Source organism: Staurois parvus, unplaced genomic scaffold (assembly GCF_062004578.1).
Source record: "Staurois parvus isolate SC_StPar_1 unplaced genomic scaffold, SC_StPar_1.0 ptg000682l, whole genome shotgun sequence".
Taxonomy (NCBI): domain Eukaryota; kingdom Metazoa; phylum Chordata; class Amphibia; order Anura; family Ranidae; genus Staurois; species Staurois parvus.
Genome location: NW_028318478.1, coordinates 7,965,313 through 7,987,716, shown reverse-complemented (window position 1 = coordinate 7,987,716; position 22,404 = coordinate 7,965,313). Strand labels below are relative to the sequence as shown.

The 22,404-nt window shown below is 39.2% G+C and overlaps 1 protein-coding gene and 1 long non-coding RNA gene across 2 annotated transcripts in view; one reads left to right on the top strand and one right to left on the bottom strand.

Moving 5' to 3' along the window:
* The window catches only part of TRPM1 (transient receptor potential cation channel subfamily M member 1), a 224,436-nt gene that overhangs the window by 141,661 nt on the left and 60,371 nt on the right, over nt 1–22,404 (bottom strand). The gene's annotated exons all lie outside the window — the stretch shown is intronic.
* LOC149447580 (uncharacterized) lies at nt 10,667–16,468 on the top strand. The gene is made up of 3 exons (XR_016305854.1): nt 10,667–10,736; nt 14,410–14,455; nt 16,088–16,468. It is a non-coding gene; the product is annotated as an uncharacterized LOC149447580 (long non-coding RNA).

Sequence of the window (22,404 nt, the reverse complement as noted above, 5' to 3'; positions counted from 1 at the left end):
TGCTTTCAATGCATTCCTATGGGAAACCGCGTTTCGGTTTACAGTTTTTTTGCATTAAATTCGTAAACCAAGGTACGCCTGTATATATATATATATATATATATTATATGATACAAGAATAATTCAAGCACATCTCACCAAGAGTGAACAAGACAGTAAAAATATATATTTATATTCCCTATTGTATAAAAATATGCTAGTACTGCTATCTCTGTCCCCATTAGAAAGATTCCCCATAGTTTCACTACCAATGACACAACAGGAAGTGTAAAGAAATGTCTTCAAAAGGGGCACAGACCACAATAAAAAAAAATCTTGATGCTCTTACCTTCCCCCATTCACTCCAGAATTAAAAAAATCTGGCCTGAGTGCTGCCTAAAAAATAAGTAGCATCCACAATTCTCTACTTACGCTTACTGGAGGCATTTGTGAGCTGCACTGTACATGACCTGAAGTGCTAATCATCAAAGGGGTAATTCTGCCCAGATCATCCAAATCAACCAACACAATTTTTATTATAAGAGAAGATGGACTTGTTGAATGAGAGATGCAAGAAAAATTCAATATAACTCATAGTGGGAAAAAAACGCACCTAAAATATTATAATGAGAACGTATAAAAAATAGACTTCAGACACTCCAATCAGCCTTACATTTAAGAATATATATTGAAATAGTTGACCTGTTCGCACATATTCTACCTTTACAACATATTTTTCAGCTGCCTTCAGCAGCTCTGCTAAATAAACTTGTGAAGCTAATACAGCTGGTTGCACAATATGGTGGGAAAATGTTTAATGTCAGTCCCTTTGCAGGCTGTAGTCAGCCAAAGTGCACAGTCAGTGTTCACAAGAATAACACAGATAAATGAAATAAAAAAAGACAAGCAGGGATAATATACCCATACAAAAGGTGATCTCATGGGTGAGTGGGCACCCTCTATGGGAAGAATCAGCTGTCTTTCAGTTTGCTTAGTGAAATGACTTGGCTTGATATGCTGTGACGGAAAATAATGATTATGTCTCTTTTCTACTCATATGTTCCACTGTAAGTGTGACTTTACTTGGTGTAAAGCAGGAGTAGGCAACCTTGGAGAAGTGGAAACCTACCTGAACAACATGGAACAAATCAAAGATCACCAGGATGCAGAGCACTTTATTTTTTCTGGAGATAACCTAGTAAAGCCCCATTAAAAAGCATGGAAGGTTTGAAGAGTTCATGGGCTGAAGTAAGCAACAAAGACTTTAGGGGCCACTAGTAAGGCAGAATTCAGAAGTCAGTGGCATGAATCACAGAGTGCAAACGTCAGTAATCCATAGTGCAGGAGTCACTGTTCTAGGTGGATTTGAACACCCCCTTTCCGGCCACCCTTTAGCAGTTTTACTGCTACAGGGCAGCCGCTCTGCACAAAATCACACACACACACACACACATATATATATATATATATATATATATATATATATATATACACACAGTTCCTGATTTTGCATCTCCCATCCTACCCATGCTGTTATTGGCTCCCATACGTGTCAATCACCAGGTCCCAGCCAGCGATTCATGGTCATGACTCGGTGATTGGTGGCACAGATGACAGGAAAGAGTTCTGTGGTTGTAAACAAAACAGATCTCTCTCCTGTCAGCAGGGATGTGCTGGTTTTTATCTCTCTGCAAACAGGGAGATAAAAGCCAGCAGCTCCCCAGGTAAAACACAGCACAGTACACGGTCTAATCACAAAAGAGTGCCCCTGATGTTAACCCCTTCCTGCCCAGTGTCATTAGTACAGTGTCAGTGCTTTTTATTAGCACCAATCAATGTATTAGTGTCACTGGAGATGTCAGTGACAGTTCTCACCGAGTGTCAGTTAGTGTCAGAATGTCTGCCGTACTATCGCAGTCCGGCTATATGTCGCTGATCGTTGCCATTACTAGTATATAAAAAAAAATAATAAAAATTCCCGTATATACCACCATTTGTAGTCGCTATAACTTTCACGCAAACTAATTACTATACACTTACTGGGATTTTTTTTTCATCAAAGACATGTAGCAGAATACCTTTTGGACTAAATTTATGAATTTTATTTTTTTATATTTTTCATTGGATATGTTTTATAGCAAAAAGTAAAAAATATTGTTTGTTTTTTAAAGTTTGGTCTTTTTTCATTAAAAAAACAGTGATGATCAAATACCACAAAAACAAAGCTCTATTTGTGCGAAAAAACATAATATAAATTTTATTTGTGTACAGTGTCGCATGACCGTGCAATTGTCAGTTAAAGTAGCGCAGTGCCGGATAGCAAAAAATGGCCTGGCTGTAAATCTTCTGGAGGGCACGTGGATACACTTGCTCTGTTCCTTCCTAATCCCACCCTAAGTACATCTTCCTGCTGCAAAAAAAATGTCCTCCTATTGTACAAAGGAAATGGGACTCCTTGCAATAACAGAAGCCCTTGTTCAGATCTAATGTGTCCGTTTATGAACCAGCGGTAATAGATCGCTGCTCAGTTCTCCGGCATTCTCAGAGAACACAGTTCTCCTGTGAATGCAGTTTATGAAGCAGTGTAGATCAATTCTCCAAACGAAGGGAGAACGGTCTACAAACGCTGGAAAACAGCTGATTTTACTATAATCTTGCGAGATTACAGTAAAAGATCCGTTTACTAAACAGAGGTAAATTATCGCTACTTAGTTTGCGGTCCCTCCGATTCTCCAGCTCTGGGCTGGAGAATCTGGAGGGAGAACACAGATCGCCAGTAAAGGGCTGAACATGTTCTCCACTGATCTCCTGAGTGTCATAAACTGTGAATGACCAGAGAACAGCTGCGATCCTCTGAATCACAGCTATTCTATGTGTCATAAACGGACATCAATGAACTCAAACACAGGTATGTCACCATTAGGGTACAAACCTTTCTTAGGGGATTTAACATTGAATGATTGTTCTCTACTGTAGTTTGACATGAAAACTAATCAAATAGTTTTTGGTGCCAGAGACAAATGTTTTTTTTTTATGCAGTAAAATTTGGTAACATTTCACCTTTTTTTTCAAACCATTCAATAACATAGAGGAATGTTAAAGGAGAAGTACAGCCAAGAAGTGCACGAGATTCTCAGTGAACCAGCTTTAGTAAATAAACTCCACTGTGTCCAGTTCAGATGCAGACTTTCAGAGGATATCATCAGGCGTTCATAATCAAATGTTTTTCTGTAAACTAGGATGCAGTACTCTAACTGAAATGTTGCAGGAAAGTACAGCAGAAGAGACCGAGAAGGAGGTACATAAGAACCTGCACTGCCCTGAAACAAATGTTATAGAATTGTTACAATCTTTAAAAGGTATAATTAGATATCCTGAGGTCTTGTCTTCTTAAAGCGGAGTTCCACTCAAAAGCAGAAGCTCCACTTATTTGCCTCCCCCCCCCCACTGCCAGATTTAGCACCTTTTGGGGGGGAGTGGATACCTGTTTTTGACAGGTAACCGCTCCCATGTCCGGCTCAGTTCGTCGCGGCGAAGTGATCCGGACCTTTGGCCCCCTCCTTGCTCCCGCAGTCTCCTCGGAACTTTCACAGATCCCAGGAAACTGCCTGACCAATCAGGAGGTGCGGCACGACTCGCGCATGCGCAGTGGGAACCAGGCTGTGAAGATGCAAGCTGTCACAGCCTGGTGCCCACAGTAGAGATGCCGACACTGTGGAGGACAGAAGGAGAAAAGGGACTGCGCAGGTGAGTACATCGCTGGACCCCAGGACAGGTAAGTGTGTGTTTATTAAAAGTCAGCAGCTACAGTTTTTGTAGCTGCTGACTTTTAACCCCTTGACACCGGAGCCTCCCAGCCCTTTAAGGGTTCCAGAAGCCGAGAGGTGGGGCGGGGGTTTTAGAATCATGTGACCGCCGTGATTCGCTGTCACATGATCGGGAAAGGTCCCAATCAAAAGAGGAGATCGGGACCTTTCTGTGAGTACCAAACGTGTGTGCTGGGAGCGTGCAGGGCGCACGCTCTAAGCACATGTTTTTTTTTAATAGAACGCAAATGTGTGGCTGCTCGGCCTCTAGGCCCAGATGACGGGAGACCGCACATTTGCGTTTGGCCAGCGCCAAGAAGTTAATAAACACAAAAACGTCTGGAACTCCACTTTGCTTTAATCCTAGTACACACGATCAGAAAATCGCTTTCAGTACGCTTTAGTACGATAATATAATCATTAGTACACAGCTTTCTACACCAATCATGACAAGTCATGTGACAATATCTGAAGGGACAAGCACAAACATTTTTCTTGTACGATAACAGAGTTTAATCAGTACAGTGTTCATCCCCAAAAAATTGAGAGATCAGATATGAAAGAATATGTCACAATACAATATATTATATCACTTTTTAAAGTTGTATTTTGTTGTATGAGAATTGTCATAACTTTAGTAACCTCTTCATTTTCGATATGAGACTAGCATGCAAAAAAAAAAAATTAAAAATGGACAACCATTCGTCTGACATGATGTGTGTACATTAGTCTTTTTATAGCTATTTATCTATTTCAGGAAGACTAATAGCATAGCTTCATGTTAGCATTTGAGTATTTAAACCCTAACAAAATTAAATTTGATTTGCTAAAGCACAAGGTACAATAAAAATGTGCAATTTTTTAAATAAAATACTTCTTATCCTTTGTTGCACCTCAGTACTGCTGATCGTCTACTCAGGGTCGTCCCTAGGGTTGGTGTCACCCGGTGCCGTAACGCTTGGTGACACCCCCTCCGACAATCCCCGCAGAATGGATCAGATCTGCGTATTGAGCATAATGGATCAGACTCCGATCCATTATGCTCAATCTTCAGATCTGATCCATACTGTGGGGATCGTCAGCTTTCTTTACAACTTACCTTTTTGTGAAGCGGGTCCGGTGTCACCCCGTAAAGGTTGCATGCTGTCGCTCCCCGCAGGATAGTTCAGATCTGCGGATTGAGCATAATGGATTTGAGTCCGATCCATTATGCTCCCCAATCCGCAGATCCCATCCATCCTGTGGGGATCGTTGGCATACAACCTATATGGGGTGACACCGGACCAGCTCCACAAAAAGGTAAATTGTAAAGAAAGCCGACGATCCCTGCAGGATGCATCGGATCCATCCTGTGGGGATCGTCAGCTTGCTTTACAACTTACTTTTTTGTGAAGCGAGTCCGGTGCACCCAGTGCAGTCGGTGTCACCCGGTGCGGGGGCCTCACCCCCCGCACCTGCCTTGGGATGCCCCTGCTTTCACTGCCTCTTAGTAGTCACTGCCTATCTACATGCATGCATTCCAGCAATTACATGTGACAATACAATAGTGCGCTATGTATGTGTGTAAAAACTGCCATTTTTGTCACTTCCATGACAAGGTGACAACACAAAAGCTTATGTGGGAGACAGGGACAGAGCATTGTTACCCTAAAATAAAAAATAATGTCTGAAGAAGGACCTTCATGGCAGTATCACCAGATATGATTTTAATGAAAGTCCTGTACATAAAAATATTCAAAATAACTTTCCAAACTACCTGGAAACATATCCAGAAATATCTTAAAATAAAAGAAACAAATAAATCATTTAGGCTTGTTAAACCAAACACATACAAAAAAGAATTTGGCTGTTAGTTCGTAACTACAAGTCTGCATCAGGGATATAACACTTCCACATAGGATTTACTTCTTAGGCTTATCCTGCAGTGAGCTACAATTTACTGTAACTGGTCTGAACAAAAATCTCTATTGTCCGCATTAACAAGAAAGAGGAAAGCTTGTAGAGCTGGGTGACAATCACTTACTTGTTCTTAATAGCCACGTGAACCCCTATAAACCACGCATATTATGATGCAGATTGTATTAACCAGTAACTGTAACAAATGGAAATATCTCCTATAACTTTATTTATCTTGTACCATAAAGAAAAGTACTTTGCAGATTTGATTCAGTACATTCTTGTTGTACCCATTTACATAAAATGTTGGTAAAATGCATGTTTTAGTATAACACATAGCAGCAAGAATACTGTGGCATTCTTTTTGACACAGTACACTCCAATGTACATGCACTACAACATGCAGTACAGCCTGTGTGCTGTGGTGCACATAGTTGATAAAAAATATTCATATGCGGCTTTGCTTGCATTGTGGTGCATTAGTAGCCCATTCAAAGATCTGAAAGGACCCTGAGGATTACTATAATATTTGGTTAATATATGGGAGAGAGCTAGAAACATCTGTTCTTGCTAGAGAAAGCCTCTAAATTTGCAAAGCATCATAGAGCTTTGGTGTGGACAAGTGAGGGGAACAACAGACCATATACATTTTTGGGGACCAAGTACAATTGAGCTATTAAGGTTACAGATGACTCCCTTGATGGAAACATGAACTGCAGGTCACAGATCCTGGAGGTGGTCTTCAATCAGCACTTTTAGGCAGTGGACTGAGAGATTATAGATTCTTATGGATCTTTCTAGTTGTGGGCATTACTGTGCAATTCATCCTCAAAGTTCATACCAGGAGATATGAAGTTGCTGTTCTTTCAGCAGCCCAAATGCCCCTGCACCCCCTCCCAACAGTGAAACATAAATGTGACTTTTGCTCTAAGCATCCATCCACACTCAGTATCATCCCTCGCAGCAGTGACTCAGCAACATTCAAGCCTTCTAATGGCTAATGTAAAATACAGAACAAGTATCAGGAAAGGAGAATGGTGAACCAAGTTGTCGGGAAAAGGGACAAGGATGAGTTCAGTGCTTCTGCTGTGAACTTTGGATAGATTGCTACATCGTGCCTGCAGATACAGAAGTCAGGGATGGGTTGTTTTAAAGTTCATTCACTGCTCAATAATGTGAAAATATAGAGTATAGACCGGCTGATACGATGATTAAATGGTTGGATTGGGGAAATCTGCAGCAGCAGACAACTTCAGGAATTATCAAACATGGAAAGAGTATGAATGATACCAATGAGATACCAATGATATATCAATGATACCAATGATTACCAATGAGAACGATGATCAAAAAATAGCAAAACTCTACAGAACATATCTGCTTTTAGTAAGGGGTTGCTTTCTTTATATCTGTTTCATAATTATACTGCTCAAGTACTCCAAGAAGTCATGTTTTCAGAATTATCTATAGCCCACTGAAATTTATAAACTTTAATGTTTGTTCATTTTGAATGGCATCCCAATGTGCTAAGGCAATGCACCTGTGTAGCAGTGTGCTGTCATGCATAGTATTGCTTTGGGTTAGAAAAAAATAGGTCACATCCAATATTTGACACGTTAGGGTGTGTTTGCAGCCCATTCCCTTCAATGGGCTTCCTTAATGCAGAGCATGTAAATATGTGCCTTAACACGTTAATGCACCACAAAAATGCAAATGAGACTGAAATCTTCCACATTGATTTATTCAGTATTACCACATTATTAATATTTACAGGCATGTCATCTGAAGGAAATCCTGAAAACAGAACCTTCTGAGTGTACTTGAGGACTGTAGTCAATATGTAGGCTTTATGTTGGTCATTTGTATTAGGACTACAGCTTATTTAGATTAACAGAACAAACAATGCAATATAATTAAGTTATATACAATTTGTTACCTTTCTTTTCTGTTTTCGAGGAAAACAAATATGGAATAGGCCCTAAGTGCATGCATGGCCAATTTTAATAAGACAGTTCACCCAAAATGAAATTTCAGTTATAAATGGAAGTTAAGCAGTTTAATCACTCTCTGGCTTCTTGTATCTTTTAAGAACTCCAGAAGCAAAATCTTGAAACTATTTTGTGCTCGGTTTTCGACCAAAACAATATGAAATTTCTTAGTAAAGGATGTGGCACGTGTGTAGACCCAGGAACCAGTAAAGGAATTTCGCCACCAAATCTAAACATTTATTTCAATAACCAGCATCTACCATAATATAAATGCAGGTTTCATATGGAACCTCACTTTTGTTATCTATTGAACTGTAAAGATACAGTGGGATAAACAGAGAGAGCAGTGGGCCTTTGAGAAACCTATACTTCTGTAGAGTCATGTTTGAAGCGGCTTTTCCACAGATGGTAATTCTGAAGAGACAGAATATATGCCATTGATGTCTGTGGGGAATTGTAGTTGTAATTGTACAGAGACCACATAAGTGCCAATGGGGAGTCTTCAGATTTTGGCTTAACGAAGGCAGGAAAAACATAATTTTGGCCTCCAGAAACTTGCATTGATTAGGTGAGAAATACTGTCAGGGATGCGGGTATGACCAGAAGTGTGTGGACTGACACAGGGAAACGCAGGCTTCAGATATGGTAAATAATATAATTTATTAAGACTAGCAATACAAACGCAGTGCAAAACTAAACATAAACACAGTGCAAACAAACTGAACCAAACCTCCAACATATAACAAACATACAATACAAGAGTAGTCAGACAGGCCGGGTCGATAGCAAACGGGCAAACGGAGTACCAGGAGCAGGCGGGAGAGTGGTCAGACTAGCCAAGGTCAGTACAGGCAGAGTTCAAGCAGAGTCAGGACAGAAGTAACAGGATCAGGAAACCAGGGCCAAGCAAACAGTACAACAAGGCACAGACTGCAGGTCTGGCCATCCCTTAAATACACCACCTGCAATCAGCCCCAGGTGGTGGCTAATTGCCGGAGTGAGCCTCTGGTTGCTGAGAGCACCCGCTGGCCAGTCCTGGTACTGCAACCCACAAGGCAGGTGAGTCCCACCTCTATTGGCGAGTCCATTCCTGACAAATACATGACAGATACTGTATATAGGGGAGCAGGAGTACTGTGTTTTGTGAAGAGGGGGGCCTACAAGTATCTCAGATGCACTGCAGATTTCATATAGTTCCACCAACACAGCAAAGCTCTAAACAACAGTGTGGCCTCTTAATGTTATTGCACATCATTGCAGACAAATAGGTCAGCTGTATAGACCATTGTGTGGTGGATTCAAAAAGCATAGCCTATACTGTCCAAAAGAGCCTCTGCATGGCACTTCCCCAGGGCTGCATTTGAATGGTTTAGCACTTGGCCTGGTTGTTTGTATGGTGGATGTGAGGTGTAGCCTCGCAAAGATCCAAAGCCTTATACCTGATTCAGAGTGGATTCCTGGGCTGGCTGTGGGCAGGAAGATATTTGAGGTGGTTGCTGGGCATTATCATGTACCTGTTGATGGTGGGTGGTCATCAGAAGTGTGAACACTTCAAATGTCTTGGCCTGTTCAGTAGTATTTAACCAAGCAGTGGATAAAACCATTAAAATTACTTTTTTACATAAATCACTCACAGTCCAATATTGCCCTTGATAATTAATGTATAACCAAACGAAAAACGTTTTCTAAGCAGGGATGGATTAGTACACTTGTCAGGCTTTTATTACTGTCTGTGCTCCCATTAAGGAGCTTCACCCTCTCTATTTGTCCTGTTTATCATTATCATTGAAAGCGAAAGAAAAAGAAAACCCCAAATTTTGGGTTGTCCCCAGAAGTGTAATAGAGGGGAAATCTTACAATGGGGAAACTAGTTCCTCTCACTTTCTGTTTGGCTACGGGACAGGAAATGATGGGAAATCTCTGCAATGGGACACTGATTGCGAAAAAAAATCTGACAGGGGTTATAACCTTCCTTGCTCTGTCCAAAATGAAAAAAAAAGCTTTGCCCATAGTTTTACTTTAATACTAAATATAAAAAAATGTTTAGCATATATCATTACAACTAAAGTGGAAATGTTTGGTTCATTTAGTAGGAATATAATATTTATCTTGGTTAGTATTCAAAAATAACATTTCCAAGTTTAAATAAAAGCAGAACCGAATCACAACCCCCTTGGACTTTCCCTTGAAAATTTGAACAGTTGGTGTCTGGACTTAAAAGGCAACCCAAAAAAACTACAAGACACAGTAAGGCAAACCATTCCTTTGGCAAATTTCAATCACATGATTGGCAGTCTGGGATTGTCCTCTTGCCCTTCAGGCAATGGCAGAACCATTTTCTTTTATAGTGCATTGAATAACTCAGACTTCTAGATTGGTTTCACTTTGAAAGCTGTGTCCCAGGAAATGGTTCACACTAAAAGGCCTGACATGTGAAAAGCACAAGATAAGAGTTATGTTGTCCAGGCTGAGTGCCAAAACATTGTAGCCATTCTTTCTTTGACTAATATTGCCTCCTCTAGGCTATATGATGTCCCCATTTGTGGTTTGGTGCAGCCAATTTATACCTTTGCATTCAAATGGTGTTAGTCATGGTTACTTCTCCAGACATCAATAAATAGTGGCAAAACAAAAAAATAATTCACAGTTTCTGAGCAAAACAATTTTTTGGCTTTGTATAAATTAAAGAACTTGGATGCATTTCAGCTGGTGAACAATGTATAATGGAAATCTACTTTGGAAGGTCAACAGCATTAATTTAAAATAACTACTCAAGAGGTTTGGATTTGCCATGACCTTTGTTCTGCAGCAAATCCTGTTAGTTCAAAATTTGCGTTCCAGAATTTCAGCTTTTTTTTTTAAAATCCAGAATGCTTTGCATAGCCTTTACATCATGGCCAATGGGCATAGAAGGACCAGCAAGGGGACTTTTAGATAAGCTAGACCCCTCACTATAAAAAGGCAAGGGGGGGGGGGGTCAAGGCAGCCATAGTGTCAATGTATTAGAAGCTCCTGTAAAGAGAAAATAGGAAAAGCTGACAAACTGCATAGTGAAAAATTCAGTCAGGTAGGAAATTGTGCTTTACTGATAGCAATGTCTTTAAGCAATCATCCCCTTACTTCTTTTTTTTATTCCAATTACTGCTGCTTTTTTTTTAGTATTTTGTTTGATGGGTGGTATTTGGTTGTTTTAATTTCTTTTAGGGGTATATTGTTTTTTAGAAACATAGAAAAGTGTTCTTGTTTTTGTTATTATTTTGTTAACTTTGTTGTCTGAGTATAGATCTGTGCTTGTCCCAAGCATGTTTGAAGCTATTTACTGTTGACTGGCTCACTACCTCTGCTGGTTCCAAGCAACAACTACTCTTGCAGTAAAATAATACTTTCTGAGATTAGTTTTGAACTTTCATCCAGTTAGTTTAAGGTCATGTCCCCGTGTTCTTGATTTTAGTTTCATGTTGAAAATACTGCCCTCCTGAACCTTATTCACCCCCTTGATGTAATTAAAGGTTTCAATCATGTCTCCCCTTTCCCTTCTTTCCTCCAGACTGTACATGTTAAGTTCCTGAAGTCACTCTTGATATGTTTTATCCCCCAGACCTTTCACCATTTTTGTTACCCCTATCTGGACTCATTCTATCTTATCAATATCTTTTTGTAAGTGGGGTCTCCAGAACTGGACACAGTATGCTAAACTTTTATTCTATGTTAATAGGGATTTTTTATAAGTATGAGGTGCTCAAAGCACTGCATTACCATGGGATGGGTTGTTTGCTCTTGGAGATACCTTTTCTTTGCAGCACTCGGCTGCCCTGTTTGAAAAAAAAAAAAAAAAGAAACAGTGTGCCACCTTACATTCTATCACTGACATTACATTACACATGCATACAGCACTCCCTGTCCCCATAGTAAAAAATAAAGATTGGTTACGCCTATTCTCGATTATTAAAACTTGCCACTGGTAAAATTTACACTGCTTTACTATCTATGGGCTCCTAATTATTGAATAAAAACACCTGCCTATACGCAGTGTCTCTAATACTTCTGGTCTAGTTTTGCTCATTAACAATTTCAGATCTTTCTTTTAGTGGTATTGTCTTACAAAAATTGTTTTATGCTCTATACAATCTACAGACAATAAGGCCTCCTTTAGACTAGCAGTTGGAGGGTGGTAAATTGTGCAGTTGAGCCACATTTCTGACACCCAGCAACCCCCCCCCACTTAAGCTGCAATAGGCAGTGGGCCGGGATCTTTTCATGCCGCAGACACGATGCTTCACAGCTGTGGCATAGTTGACCCAACATGTATCGTATGGTGGGCGGCAAGCCTGCCAAACGTTATGCATTTAAGTAAAAAAAGGCTGGGTTTACAATTAGACACAACAGCCTTGCACCCATAGGCAGCTTTAAGGAAGTGTTGGCTTTTCCTTCTACAGTTATCAGCCATCAGTTTACCATTTCTGAATTAATGCAAAGCGTTGGCTGAGTAAATGAGGTGGAGAGCATGACATCACTACCCCACCTCTCCCCTTCATTCAATCAGAAAAGCTTTGCCTTCATTCAGGAGATGCAAACCATTCTCTAAATGGTGCCTGTGCTGAGCGGCAACCTCCTGTGCTCAAACTGCAGCAGGGCAGATGTTTGGCGGGGGACCAGGAATGGAGATCATTGGAGTAGCGTCTACTTCAGTGGTTGCCAGCCAGGTACATCAAATACATAGTTACGTTAGTCCAGGCTGATCCAAGCTGCACCAGTATAACTTTGCATAATATGCCAATGCCTGGAATTGTTCTTTAATCTTCAGCAAAAGATATTTGGTATTGTTCATTCTAAAATACAATACATTACATCTCTTCCAAATGTTTATTCTGTCATACGAGATTTTTTGTAACTTTAGTAAACTCCTTATTTTCGATATGGAGACTATCATGGCAAAACAATGGATGATCATTTGTCCGATATTCTCATCGTGTGTACGGGGCTTAAGTCTCTGGAAGGAATTTGCAGTCTGCCCCTAGTCATAAGTGAAGGGTGCCTTAGCAGTTTATCTAAACCAGACCTATTTAAAAATCACTGGAAGATCAAGCATTTTCTGACACATTTTGTTTACAAGTTTAAATCAGTATTTTTTGCTACAAAATTACTTATAGCCCCAAACATTATAAATTTTTTTTTTAGAAAAGACCCTAGAGAATGAAATGGCAATTGTTGCAATATTTTATGTCATGTGGTATTTGCGCAGGTGGTTTTTCAAACACAATTTTTTGGGAAAAAATACACTGTAATGAGTTAAAAACAAACAAAACACAATATACATCCCAATGTTTTTGTAAAATATGAAAGAGGATGTGAATAAATAGATACCTAACATGTCACTCTTTAAAATTGTGCGCGCTCGTGGAATGGTGACAAACTACAGTACATAAAAATATCCATAGGCAACGATTTATAAATTTTCACAGGTTATCAGAGTAGAGTTACAGAGAAGGTCTAGCACTAGAATTATTGCTCTCACTCGAAAGTTCGCTGCAATACCTCACATGTGTGCTGCGAACACCATTTACATATGCGTACACATCATACATATGCATTCACTTCTGCGCGTGAGCACAGAGAGATGGGAAAACATTTTACACTGTCCCTTTATTTATTTATGTATTTATTTATTTTTTGATCACTTTTATTCCTACTACAAGGAATGTAAACATCCCTTGTATTAGAAATAAGCATGACAGGTCTTCCTAAGGAGAGATCTGGAGTCAAAAATGCAAAAGAAAAAATCTATTTTTTTAATCTTTTGCTTTAAAAAAGAAAAAAGTATGGTGGAGACATCCATGATATTGCTTCAAACAGTGGGAGTGTAAAAACTGGGAAGAGTATAGGGATAAATTAGGATTAGTAGAAGTTTCAGTCTGGCTACTTTTAGTGGGTTATTGGATTTCCCTGAATCAGGATGTATGGCAAAATATGTAAAATGTGATTTATGAAAAACAGGTTGTGTCATGTACTCAATATTGAGGGGGATTTACTAAAACTAGTGCACTTAGAATCTGGTGCAGCTGTGCATGGTAGCCAATCAGTTTCTATCTTCAGCTTGTTCAATTAAGCTTTGGCAATAAAACATGGAAGCGGATTGGTTTCTATGCAAACCTACGCCAGATTTTTCAACATGAAGTTTTAGTAAATTACCCCCAGTAGGGAGAAGTGCAGTTTACAGTATTATAAAGGAAGGTGTCTCTACTCATAGGGGTTTATTTACTAAAGCTGGAGAGTCCAAAATCAGACTCCCTTCTGCATAGAAACCAATCAGCTTCTAACCTCAGCTTGTTCAATGAAGCTTTGGCAATGAAACCTGGAAGCTGATTGGTTTCTATGCAGAAGTGAGTCTGATTTTGCACTCTCCAGCTTTAGTAAATAAACCCCATACTGTCTCTCATACTTTTTTTTTTTACTTTTATCTCCTTTCCACATTTTCTTTACCTTATGTTTGCCATATATATTGCATGATTTACTGCTGAAGTATATGTATGTTCATCCTTTTTTATGCTTTGTAAAACAAATAAAAATTATGGTATTAAAAAAAAAAAATTCCAGAGGCATGTACGGCACAGGACGTATAGTGCTTTATTTTAACTTTAGTTTTCCCCCAGTCTCTCATAAAAGGTTAAGTTTTAGTTTATGGCTCATTATCCCTGCCCTACTCCCTTTAAATATAGGTTTTCTATTTCCTCTTTTTCAAGAATAATATAGAAGAAGCTACACAGAAGCATTACTGGACAGAAGGATGTAAGCATAACTTCTTCAATTATCTTAACATTTTACTATGAAAACTTAAATAAGGATGTGTTCCAGTCTTCACCGAGAAACATAGACTGATAATGACCGTGGACAGTCTTGTGATACACATTTCTGGACACGTGCTCTTTTCAAACATGTGATGAATGTGTCCTGACATCTATACTCATTTGTGTCATGCAATATCTCTGACAGCAATATACAAGAAATGGTTTGTTGCAACAGTGGCCCCTTTCACTACTCAAGAGACTTGTAATGTGATTACAAGGATTAGATCAGCAGTTTGTATAATCATATTTAAAAGTAGCCTTAATGAGTGAACTGTAGTTTTCAATTGCCTATACCAGTGGTCTCCAAACTGTGGCCCTTTGCTAGCCTTTATCCGTCCCTTGGGGCACTATTCCTAACACTGACACTAAACGTGGGGCATAATTCCCCCAACTGACACCAGCAATGGGACACTATTCTGCCCACTAATTATTATTATTATTATACAGTATTTATAATGCGCCAATGGTTCGCTCAGCGCTGTACATTACAAAGGGGGACAGAACATGTGACAGAACAATACCAATACAATGCAAAACATGAGGGGATCGAGGGCCCTGCTCTTTCGAGCTTACAATCTTAATATCAATGATGGGTCCCTATTCCATCAACTAACATCAATGATGGGCCAATATTCCTTCCAGTGATAGCAATGATGGGGCACTACTCCTTCCTCCTCCTACTGACCACAGGCACTACGCAATTGAACACCACACCTGAGACCTTGTTTACTCTCACTGATGTTGGCCCTGAGACTTTTTCTACCCCTGCTGGACACAATCCGACCCCCCTAAAGTCTGAAGGACAGTAAACTGGCCCTTTGTTTGGAAAGTTTGGAGATCCCTGGCTTATACTGTAGAACTGAGGAGATCGGCATTGATAATAAATAGTTAGCATGCCCTGCTGTTGATGAAGGGGATGAAACAATCTGCATTTTCATCCACTTCCTCAGCAGAGATCACATGGCCAAGTACCTCCAGTAGGTCATCACTTTTTCCAAGCACTGGTGAATCCAAATAGTGCTTTTAAAGTTTATTGTGCTAGCAGGTATCCTGTTACCTATATCTGACATGTGTTTTCTGCATAGACATGTGTGTTTCATTTTGTTACGAATAGCAATTCAGCCAAAATTTAGTTATGGTTCAGAGATTCATATTGGATGTGTATGAATCTCTGAATCACAACAGTAACAAATTTCAACGAGGCAATGCATTCATTCGTATTCATTTGTTTCATTTGGATGACATGATTCGATAGTTTGGGCCTTTTATTAATGTTTGAAGCATCCGAAACAACGTGAGGACATAATGAACAATCTAAGTTGATTTGGATCCATCTCATTTTATTTATTTGTTATTTGATATATTTTGCATTAATATTTTTGACTATTATAAACAATGCACTACATATGAAATGGAAACATATTGCAATAAATACAGTAAGGTATAAAAGTGAAGTAAGATGATGATTCCTACTTATTGTGTTTGGGTTGGATGGAGGTCGATCCATCAGAATCTCAGAATCATAACATAACGAATGAATCTGAAATTAATTTTGTCCCATTTGTTCTTTCAGATCCGCGTGACTCCAGTCGATATCGTCCAGTCAGCTCATTGCATGTATTTGTGGGTTGGACTAGCAGGGATGACTCAGAGTGCATAAGTAATCTTCCATAATAATGGATTAATGTGTAACAACAAATATAGCCATTCTTCCAAAAATAGGAATTGATCAATGAATATACCAAACAAATATGAATATATGAAAAACGTAGCATTCTAACATAACGAATATAATGAAACAAAATGATTTACTTAACAAAAGAATCTGAAACAAAATGAAATGCAACAAAGAAGACTCTGTAGCAAGAAGAAGCAGCAGGCAGGGGGCTGTTTACAACCAATTTGCTGTGTGAATGCCTGAACATTTGCACAGCCATCACAAATAATCTCTGTATTATACCTAATATGTGCATATTCTATGACTGTCAGCGCCATCTAATAGGCATAATGTGGTACTTTCCTAGTGCATTATGGCCATTAGATGAAGATGACAATCATGGGAAATAAACATATTAGACACATTGCTGGGATTATTTGTGATGGCTGTGCGAAAGCCTAAAATGTCCTTTTTTTTACCACCTCAGATGGTCTCTATTTGTATTAGTATAAAGAGAAAGACTAGAACAGGTACTGAGATATACTAGATCTGTGATAATCACTGATATAGCACTGCCCAAACATGCATTTTGTTTGAATTCAAAGCTTTTATACAGGTTCATTTTAAAGGAAAATGATAATGATTTTGGGTCGGTTTTATCCTGGTTGTTTTCTTACATGTTAAACTGATTTACTGTACATGTGTTTTTCTACTATACAGTATGTATGGAATGACAAACACGTAAAACAAGACACAGGATTCCCAAGGCACTCTGTGGTAGCAAGGCAGAAATGCTTGCTATGTGGCACAATTTGGTTGACCTAATCTTTGAATTGAGCCCTTCAATAAGGGATGAGCCACTGAGCTGTGTAAACAACATGATTCTATTATCAAAGAAGCAAACAGAGTGCCTTTAAAATTTAAAAAGGAGCTTAAAACTCAACCTGCAAAGCAGAATGAAAATATTAACATGATTTTTTTATATACAGAGAAGGATGCCTCAGCCTGAGGCCTCAGGTGACCTCTTTGACCAAAATCCTGGTGGGTGGGGTGAAATGCTTGACATGGGAGCTGAGGCCAACATCATCACTTTTTGATGTATCCATGGGTCAGTCTGAGCAGCGTCCTTCTCTGTATGTTCTCACACTTTGGATTGGTGCCAGGATGCTGCACAGCCTTCACTCCACTGTATGTTAGTTTTTATACTTACATAAATTACCAGAATAATGACCACAATAAATAATTAAAGAAATAATATACAAAACCACTATAGTATGCCTTTAAGCACAGATATCTCCCCACTGGAGTTACAACAGAAACCAGAAAGTGAACTCTACAACATCTACCCCAACCTTAAATAAACCTTTATCAGCCTTATTACCTAGCATAATGCCCAAGTCTCAGGGAAGCCTTGTTAAAAATGATTATAGCTAGAACTCATAATCCATTAGGGTGATTGATCATAGAAGGGCCCCCTTACATAGGTGGATAGCAGAAAAATGGCCATTTTACAGACAACTATAAAAATTAGTGATGTCATTGGTTAATAAACATAAGAGACGAAAAAAGAAGCTCCATTGGTTCTACAGGATGACATTGGTGCTGGAACTATATAGGCATCTATTAGGCATTACTGCAACCCTTGCAACCTCTGGAGGAACCCCAGTGTAAAAAAAAGGCTGCCTTGTATATTAGTTTTGAATACAGTGACCGCTTATAAACAAAAACCCATTAAAGTGCTACTAAACCCAGGACCCTGCATTCACAATATGTGGTCTCCCACAGTAGGCAGAACATGGAAATGCAATTATTTTAGTAAATATAAACTGCTAAATACCTTTTCTCATAAGCAGTTAGAGCAGGCTTGTGACTTCTATCAGTGTCCAGCAGAGCACTGGTTAAAGCTTATAAGAGGAGCTTTCATTCTCCTGTAGGAGGATGCAGAACCCCTGACCTTTGTCTGGAGAATGCTGATTGGCCTTGTGCTGATCACATGCACTCTACAAAGACAAAAAAAAACCTCCCTAGCAATACACACCAAACTGAGCATGCACAGTTTGCCCCCGAGCCTCTGTTACATCAGGAGATATTTAGGAGACACTGGAAGAAGGAGAGGATTAGAGAAGTCAGGATCAAAAACCATTTTTACACAATGCGGAAGATTAACCATTTAGGTTCCACAGTATAACAAGCATGCTTTACTGCATATTCAGATTTTACTGTTGTGGGTTTAGTAACACTAAATATTTTTCTTAAAATTAGCACTTACAAGTGGAACAGTTAAAAGTTGTTATACAAAAAATGAAAAGACTTCAGGCCAGATTTTGCAAAGGGCTCTGTGTTTTTTTGGTATGCTTTGGTACAACAAGCCTTTTCTCTAATGGGGAATTCTGAACAATACGAATGATTTATGCAGTTATGAAGGTGGCTATGCAATTAGTGTATGTGTGCATTGTGGCAATCAAATGGGCTGTGCATTAGAGTTGGCATTGAAAATGGGAAATGTGCCTATTCAGCATTCATTGTATAGATAAAGAGATTTTTGTCAAAGGTCACATTTGTCTAAATGGTCCAAATTTCATTCTCTTAAAGAGGAAGTTCACTCTTTTTTTTTTTAATTAAAAGTCAGTAGTTCTAAACACTGTAGCTGCTGACTTTTAAAAATAAGGTACTTACCAGTGCCTAGGGTCCAGCACTGTGTTTCCGAAAGGGCACAGGCTTAAACTGTTTGAAAGACATATTTTTGCTATTAAAAGAACAAACAAAAAACTTACCTAGGTGGATGCAGCATTGGTTCGATACTGCACCTGTCCTCCACCACTTCTAAGACTGAGAAACGAACAATCAAACACTGCTGATCCCTCAGTTCTTGGTCTTCACTGAGCAGAGAGCAGTAACTTTCAGTCACCAACTCTCTGCTCTGCCTCTCCAGCACTCACTGGAGCATGGGACTGTGGAGGAGGTAGGAGCAGCTGGCTCAGGTTCTCAACATTGTGCAGGTCAGGAATCTGGGCACATGCTGACATTTTTGTTGGGATGCCTGCAGAGCCTATACAGGCTCTGTGATACCAGCAGATATTGGACTTTAGTCCACTGTTTGCTATATCTGGGTCAGAGGAGTTCAGAACTAAGTGCACTCCTGTGACCCACAGGATTATTATAGCCAAAATAGCTTTGGTCATACTTCTTATTTAAACACCCAATGAAGAAACTCCATCTATAATTATTTCTGCCATAGGTATAAACTTAATGTGATGAGCATACAACTATTGTGAAATCCACAGAATCCAATCTTACTCAGGGAACAGAGACCGTTTCAATGGTCATGGCAACACTTGGCATCATGTGTTTAGATTCATCTATAAGAAACTGAATAAATACTGGAAAGCAATGCCCTGTGTTATAAACACAGCACGCATCATGACTGGGGACGGTCCCTTCAGACTAGCCTGTAGGGTAATAAAGGGGTTAAGTGATGGCAGAAGAGAAGGATGGTGAAGGGGCATGATTTGGATTGTGATGGCAGATTATTGGTAGGAGGAAGAAAAAGGAGGTAACTCCTGCATCATGTTAAGTCCCGTGACATACTGGTCACTCAGTTGGCGCCCTTCCATGAAGAAGGAAGTCCCCACCCTCCCTCCCCAAGTTTTTGTTTCTGGGTTTTGTTGTTATGGCTTTGCTTATGACAATTATAACAAAATATATATATATATATATATATATATATATATATAAAATTATTATTATTATACAGGATTTATATAGTGCCAACAGTTTGCACAGCGCTCTATATATATATATATATATATAAAAATAAATAATTGAAAGAAAAAAGAATACATAAACTTAAAAAAACAAAGACATGAAGTTTTTTCTTGCAGAATAATGAATAAATCACTAAATGCAAAGTAATTAATTCAGTGAGAACTTTTTATTATTGGTTCCAGTCCTGTATATTTGTTGTCACGTGGTATTTTTTGTCACAGCTGGCGTTTATCCCTTTTTGTGGGCTGAGGTGGCAGGTAGAGGTCGTGGAATTGGTAGCAGGAGGCCCAAATAAGCCCCTGAGCCTAACCTGGACAGCTGGGGGCTGAATCGGCTCCTGCTAAGGAAGAAAAGTGGAGATACGCCACTCTGCACTGCTAAAAAGGGATTTAGTGTTAGATATGTTTTATTGATTGAGTGTTCATTATTCATAGATATCAAGCTGTGGCTGATACTTAAATAATAATGTATCAACGCAGTTAAAAGTATCTTTGTTGTCAGTGTGGTTATTTTAGTCAATCTCAGGGAGAAGTGAACAGTGTACCAGTTAAGACATCAGAAGACTCAAACAACATGGTTATTAGCCGCTTCTACTGCATAGCATTAAATGATGCTTGTTTACTGTGCTGTGGACCCTTTAAAGGGTCATAGTGTGAAAGCAAATTATTACCAGTTAGTTAATAGCAGCAAATATTTCAAAAGGTTTTTAATGTCTTCTTGGATCATTTAGGAGATGAACAGAGTTTTCCCATATACAAGAGAGAAATGCAACATTTTTGATTTGGGGACCTGGAAAAGAAGAGTTAAACATGGCAGCCAGTAAAATGTTATCCTTCAATGAGAAAGCTGAATTAAATTGGGTTATTAAAGGGCACATTACATGTGCACATGGCATTTGTGCCCTGTTGTTGCAAATAAACCAGGAAGATATCACTGCTCAATATAGCTGTGAGCTGACATTTCAACATGTGCAACCTGTGGTCTGTGGCATTACACATCACACATTAGTGTTTCTTGGTGTGTGTGCCTTTGTTGCCAGATGGGCTACTAAAGCTTAGTTGTGCCTAAGCCCAGTGTTGGGTGGTATTCAGCAGTTTCCTGGTATGAAACCTAAACTGTTATGTTGCTATGATTTTTTGTGACCTGACTTGGTGTTCCTGAACTATATTTTGATTGCTCTTCTGCTAACCTCATTCTGGACCTCTGCTAATTCAGTAGTGACTCTGACATACCTACTCTCCACTTTGCTCCCTGCATGTTGACAACGTTGCTTGTGTTCTGGCAATGGGGATTATTTACTAAAACTTGAGATTGCAAAATCTTGTGCAGCTCTGCATAGAAACCAATCAGCTTCCAAGTTTTATTGCTGAACCTTAATTGAACAAGCTGAAGTTAGAAGTGGATTAGCTACCATGCACAACTGCATCAGATTCTGAGTGCTCCAGTTTTAGTAAATCTCCCCCAGTCTGGTACAGGGGCGGACTGACAACTCATGGGGCCCCTGGGCAATAGGGGATCATGGGGCCCCTGTGTCCTTGCCCAAACTCAAAAAAGCCTATGAAAAAGGTACCGGGGGCATCTCATGGGGCCCCCTACTGACCCCGGGCCCTCGGGCAGTGCCCAAGTTTCCAAATGGTCAGTCCGCCCCTGGTCTGGTACAACGCTGCTCATATGCTAACAGCCTTGGCCTGATCTTGATCACATGCCTGTCTCAAGTATGGTACTTCACTGCTTACCATTTTACAACTACTTGAGCCTGACTATGCATCTGCTGCCTGAAGTCCTGTTGTCATCTCGGGAAGCATTTGGACTGCAGGTGCAAGAAAAGCCTCCCTGACATCTTGGTCTTCACTACAAGATGATGCCAAAAAATATCACTTTTTTTGCATAAAAGAGATAACAAATATGTGGGCACGTGTTCAGAAGTATGCACATGTGGTTTTGTTGAAAATGTTTTTTAATATCGTTGTTGTAGAGCATAAAAAGTATCTTAATACAGTTAGTTGTATGTATAAAATGACAATAAAGTGTTATCTTGTCTTATTATCTTAACGTAATAAAATATATATATATATATATGTTTTAGAATTCCAGGGTTATGATTATGCATGTTATGTCTAGAAATTATCCAAAAATGGAAAATCTCATTATTCGATCTGCTGGACGAATATATAAATTGGCCACCATAATAAAGCACCACCTTATTGTTCACTGCTCACTAGACATGTGCATTTCGTTTCTTTACAAATTGTTTTTTGGATGAAAATTTGAGTTTTGGAGATTTGGATGTATACGACATAATAAGGAATGTCAGCAAATCTGAAAAAAGTTATAATGAAATTAACAAATGCATTTCTTTAATTCGGATGATGCATTATGATGTGACAGTAGTTTCGGCTCAAATGAAAATCAATTTGATTTTTGAATTTGTTCGATAATTCAGATTTGAGTAAATTCGTGATTAGAAT